Source organism: Olea europaea, unplaced genomic scaffold, assembly GCF_002742605.1.
Source record: "Olea europaea var. sylvestris unplaced genomic scaffold, O_europaea_v1 scaffold307, whole genome shotgun sequence".
NCBI classification, from domain to species: domain Eukaryota; kingdom Viridiplantae; phylum Streptophyta; class Magnoliopsida; order Lamiales; family Oleaceae; genus Olea; species Olea europaea.
Genome location: NW_019249416.1, coordinates 298938 through 305050, shown reverse-complemented (window position 1 = coordinate 305050; position 6113 = coordinate 298938). Strand labels below are relative to the sequence as shown.

The 6113-nt window shown below is 32.7% G+C and overlaps 1 pseudogene; it reads right to left on the bottom strand.

Annotated features, from left to right (window-relative positions):
• Positions 1–2983: 2983 nt before the first annotated feature.
• LOC111384995 lies at positions 2984–5418 on the bottom strand (annotated as a pseudogene).
• Between the last annotated feature and the right edge of the window lie 695 nt (positions 5419–6113).

The window sequence follows — 6113 nt, the reverse complement described above, 5'->3', positions numbered from 1 at the left end:
GAATAATCCTTGCCTTCCAAGTTCCCACTTGCCTTCCAAGAATAAATCCTTGCCTTCCAAATGTTCCCTTGCCTTCCAAGAGCCCCATGTTTCTAACTCACGACCTCTGCTCTGCCAGATTTGACAGCGTCCGTCCTTTGCCAGTGGAGAAGTGCCCTGGGGGGCGACTAATTATCTATATTCACTTCAAGAAAAATGGCTTCTTGCAACTTACAATTAACAACATTCACTACTTGCATGTTGCTGCTTTAGTCATTAAATGTATACTTCTGTTGTTTAACTCAATTGATATTTGACAACAATATTTCAATATATGTTGTAACGTACGATTGTGAAAAAGTTTAAATATTTCATAGATTTAACAATAGGCTATTGCTGTTGTTAAAAAATATATATATATATATATAGATAATTAGTTATGAGTTTATGAGTGTCTAGATAGGTGATGTTGACTAGAGCGTCCAGAATACATTTCAATTTTAGTTGCTTGTACTTGAAAATCTTTTCTAAATGATACCTACTAAAAGGGGACTTCAACCAAGACTTAAAAGGACCGAAACATGATATGGTGAGTTCTATGGTTGTCGTGGTTTTTGTTGGTTGTAGATTGGATCGGGTGGTGGCGATGGTGACGGGGTGAGGGTGGTCGCAAGTGACCGTGGTGGCAGTGGCTGTGGTGATAGTGTTGGTGGTGATGGTATATAACCCATTATTTGGTGTATGTGACCAACTATTTGGTTTAACTAAGATCAACTATTTAACTATTACCTTAAAATTTGATAATTTATGTTTGAAAAATAATTTGTGACCAACAAATTTGAAAATATGTGACCGATATATAAACTGTGACCTATATTTTTTATCTGTGACCAATGAAATAGTTTGTGACTTATAAATTTTTCAATTTGTGACCTCGAAATAACCTGTGACCAGTAAATAATTTGTGAGCTATAATTATGTACTTGTGACCATTAATTGTATAATTTTAACATTATTATATTTAACTAATAAATGTATTAAATTAATTAGCTAATACCTGAGTTTTGCATTTTGAAACTTGACACCTGAAAATTGAATTGTATATAGTTGACACCTAACTTGTGAATATTCCCCTTTAAAACAATCTGATAGTTTTATATGTTTGTAAAATCAATACCACTACCAAATTACCCAGGAAACTAGTCATTGAATACAGTTATTGTAGTTTGAAACAACTAGAAAAACCATATACCAAGTATTTGCTTTTAAAACACCTACAAAATACACGTATTTCTAAAACAGGATTACCACACTAACGAGAATCCATGTCTCCTACCACATACAATCACAAAGATACTTAAAATCAAGTCCACAACTTTCTGCTCCTTGTGACAATGCTATTAGAATCACGCATTACAGAGGCGCAACAGCTAAGCGCTGAAAATCACAATAGATATTATATATTCAACTATTGAAGAAGTAAATGAAATTAATTTCCTGAACAAAATAGTAACATTTACCAACAATTAGAAAATGGTATCAGAATATATAAATTTTGTAAGATTTGAGAAGGTATATTTTATTATTAGACGAGTATCTTTGTAATAAATTTTGGAAAATATTTTTTTTGTTTAAACCACTAAAGTGAATTGCATGTCGCACGCATCGATTACGAGTTCACAACGTGAACTATGTGATCTAATTGTTGTCGTCACTCTAGACACACAACTAAATTACTATATTCTTCTGCTTCTATGAATGAACATTTGATACCTTAATATAAGGGGAAATTACAACAGAGGTCCCAAACCTTTCAATTTGCTACAAACTACAGCTAAATCTTTTATTCTTGCGTCCGAAGTCCCAAACCTTTCACTCGACTACAGCCAAAGTCATTAGACAGAATCCATCATTAATCCGCTGGTCAACCATGAAATTAGAAATTCGTCTGAAATTGAGGGGTAAAATTATGAATTTACATTTTATTAAAATAATTAAATAAAAATGGGCAAAAAAATTTATCTTCTCCAAATCCTGCACCCTTTCCTCCCAGATGAAGATTCATAGCCGACGATGCTGCCATCCCTCTTGGCCTTCCGAATCCTAACACAGAGATCCCCATTTTCGGCCCCTGAAAAACATGATTGAATCTCCTACAACTAGCTTCTGATTAACAAACAACACTTGAAGTCAAACAGGTCATAGAACGTACAATCACGAATTGAGGGCTACGAGTTTCTGCCATCACCCATTATTAAACAATTACCTCTGTAATCATTTGGAAAAGATTTTCAAGTATAAGCAACAAAAAAAAAAAAAAATTGTTGCACGTATTCAGTGCGAGTTCATCACGTGAACTGCACGACTTAGTCGCTGTCGGCATTCAAGACACATATAACTAATTAGTTTTTTTAAAAATATATATATATATTTAGCTCTAATTCAAACTGTAATTACTTGTCAATTTTGTAGTACAAAGATTAATGCTTGCACTTGAGTTAATTTTAGCAGAAATTAAAGTTATAATATTAGTTAAGCATCTTTCTTCTTCAACAAAAATAAAAAAAATAAAAAATAAGGCTTCTTTGGAATATAAACTGACAAATAATACTCTACTACAATATTATTGCAAATCGTCACATAAATATAGCACATGGATTGCACGTTCTAATTGATCGTATGAAATGCATTAATGCAATCCTCTAGTTTTATTTTTTAGGCAAATCACAACCATTACAGAAAATAAGGTCTTTGAATACACTGATTTCAGTTTTAGGTGAACATCACTTACCAAGTGTTTGCTTACCTAATACCTATAAGACTTATATTTAACATGGAATTCTGACTAGAATCCATGTTTTTTTCCACAGACAATCACATGGATCTCAAAATCAAGGATGCAACTTTCTTCTCCTAGCGACAATAGAGTATATTAAGAACCACGCGTTTACAAAGCCTTACATGTTAAGGTTTAAAAATCACACAAAACATTATTTAAATTAGATTAACTATCTATTAACGTCCCTGGCTGCACATTAATAGGAGAACCAAGCTGAATAAAATCGTGTCATTGTTTTCCTTTGCAACAGTCACCTTAAATTTTATCGACCATGTTTCATTTAGAAACTTGCAAGACTCAATAATTTAATTGAGTTCAATATTGTGAAGTTGGTTGAACTGTGATTCGCTAATACATCCCTGAATATGATAAGCTTGTCAAGCATCCTTTGTCCAAACCAAACACTAAAATGGAGCATAAGTTCTTTAAATATGCCATCATCTTCAGTGATAAGTGTTTGAACAGAGATTTTATCATTTCAACCTTCAGTGATTGAGTGTGCACAGAACCTCTACAATGAGTATCAATGGCCATTGCGTTGAACTAACAACGGCAGCATTTGACGGGATATCAGACTGACCCAGGGACTTGTGTGTAACATCCATTCCAAGAATTATGGGGGAATTTTCGATATCATGAGCAGAGAAGATTTCTAAACGGCAAACATAGAATTTAATCCACCAAGCTGCGCATTTATATTTAATAGGACATTCGTGATAATTAACCCTAATTGGAGCCAGGCACTGATCAACTGCACCAAAGTCAGCCAGGTTTTTCAGCTTCCAAGGACCATAAATGCCACAGTATTTCCTCTCCGGAAGCAAACAAAGAAAAGAACTTTTGTAGCCCAGAAATTTTTTTCCAAAATATCGCCAAATATCCTCTTGACCCAAACAAGATGTGGAGCTTGTCTATCTTGTGGGATGTCTTCAAAGACTTCCAATGGAGCTTCAACATAAACTCCTCCTATTTTCCCAACTTTTATCAAACTCTGACAAGGTCGCGTACATCACAAAAATTATATTATGTTACTAGACAAATACCTTTGTAATCATTTGGAAAAGATTTTCAAGTATAAACAACTAAAACTGAATTGTATATTGCACCCATTCAGTACGTACGAGTTCATCACATGTACTACATGCACTAATCTTTGTCATCAGTCTAGACACTCGTAACTAATTAACTGATTGTTCTTTTTAGAATGAATCCTGAGTTTCTTAATATTCCATTATTAGATAAGAATTTTGATTAAGTTCGATATTCACAACTTGGTTGAAGTGTGACTCATTAACACCTTCCCTAAATATGGTAATCTTGTCAAGTTTCCCACTGTTGGGAATCTACTTAAACATGCGCAGCGAAAATAAAACAATTTTCAATTCCCATAAAAATTCATCTTTGTGTTTACATAGAAAATGTGATAGAAATTGTACCTTTTACGAGATCTGCAAACTCTTTTGCTTTTTCTTTTTCCAGCACCTTGATCTACCATTCACAATTGTCCAATTGTCCAGCCTCTAACGATGATTCACACAAAGAACAAGATTGTAAGATTAAGATTTTCTTCTTGTGCTAGCAAAAATAATGAATCTTCTTTACGGATTTGTAAACCCTAATAACTTATTCATATGAGCCCAAACAGGCTTAGCCTCACCCGGTCCAAATTTAATTAACCCATTTAATTAAATCTGGTCCGTGAATTAATTAATTAATTCAAGCCTATAAATAAGCAACCCAATTAATTATTTTATCCAATGCTTGTTAAATTAATTAATCGATAAATCACAATCATCGAGTTCTCCTTTTGTGTGAGACCCATGAGGTTCCCAATCACGATGCCAATAACGTGAAATATTATTTTGATCTAATCAAAATTGATAAATAAAAACGTCCTTTTAAACAGAATCAATCATTATTCCGTTGGTCAACCATGAAATTAGAAATTTGTCTCAAATTGACAAATAAGTGAGGTGTAAAATTATGAATTTAGATTTTATTAAAATAATTAAATAAAAATGGGCAAAACAGTTTATCTTCTCCAAATACCACACCCTTTCCACCCAGATGAAGATTCATGGTCTCAGAACCCTAACACAGAGATCCCCATTTTTGGCCCCTGAAAAACACGATTGAATCTCCTACAACTAGCTTCTGATTAACAAACAACACTTGAAGTCGAACAGGTTATAGAACGTACAATCACGAATTGAGGGCTACTAGTATCTGCCATCACCCATTAGTAGACAATTACATATGTAATCATTTGGAAAAGATTTTCAAGTATAAGCAACAAAAAAATGAGGAAATGGTGGGCAATGGCTATCCCACCCGGTATGTTTATCAAAATAGCATTTGACCAAGTTTAAAAAAAAAAAAAAAAAAGAGGGAAAATGTTATTATTTGTGTAGGGTCGAAAATACCCCCCATCAAGGAAAGAAGAGAAGAGAAAATAGAGAGAAAAAAAAAGAGAAAAAAAAAGAAAAAATCTGCCCGGACCGTCGACGTCGCCTACGGACTGCCCGGACCTCACCAACTTCGACTAAGACCAGAGCCACCTCGATTCGCCGGAGACCGTCATTTTCTGGAAGGTTAGACATGTTTTCTATAAATAACTACTTCGAATTTGTGAAAGTTTGAATGTTTAGGAGATGAAAATGGGTTAAATTCATGTTTTTATGGTTAAAATGTAAGAAAATATCGAATTTGAGGTTAAAATGTTGAAAAAGAGTGAAAAAAAGGGACGGAGCTCGCCGGAAATGAAGTTTTCTGGCGGCTCCGTCGCTGCTGGTCCATTACGGACCGTAGTGGACCATGTGGTCCGTTACGACTACCAGACACACCGACCCGGATTTTGAAATAAATAATTTTTTTACTTAACGAACTAAGATAATGAATTAAAAAAATAGTAAAAGGAAAAATCGAATAAATATTATTGAAATAAATAATCGAAATAGAATAATTAAATATGAAATAGATAAAACACATGATTAACGAAATATTTAAAGAATAAATTAAATTGAATAATATTTTTTTTACCTAACCAATTAAGATAATTAATTAAAGAAATTGTAAAACGAAAAATCGAATAAATATTATTATTTTTATTCAAATAAATAATCGAAATAAATAATATACATAATTAACGAAATATTTAAAGAATAAATTTAAAAAACAATAATTTTTTTACTTAACGAACTAAGATAATGAATTAAAGAAATAGTAAAATGAAAAATCGAATAAATATTATTCAAATAAATAATCGAAATAGAGTAATTAAATATGAAATAAATAA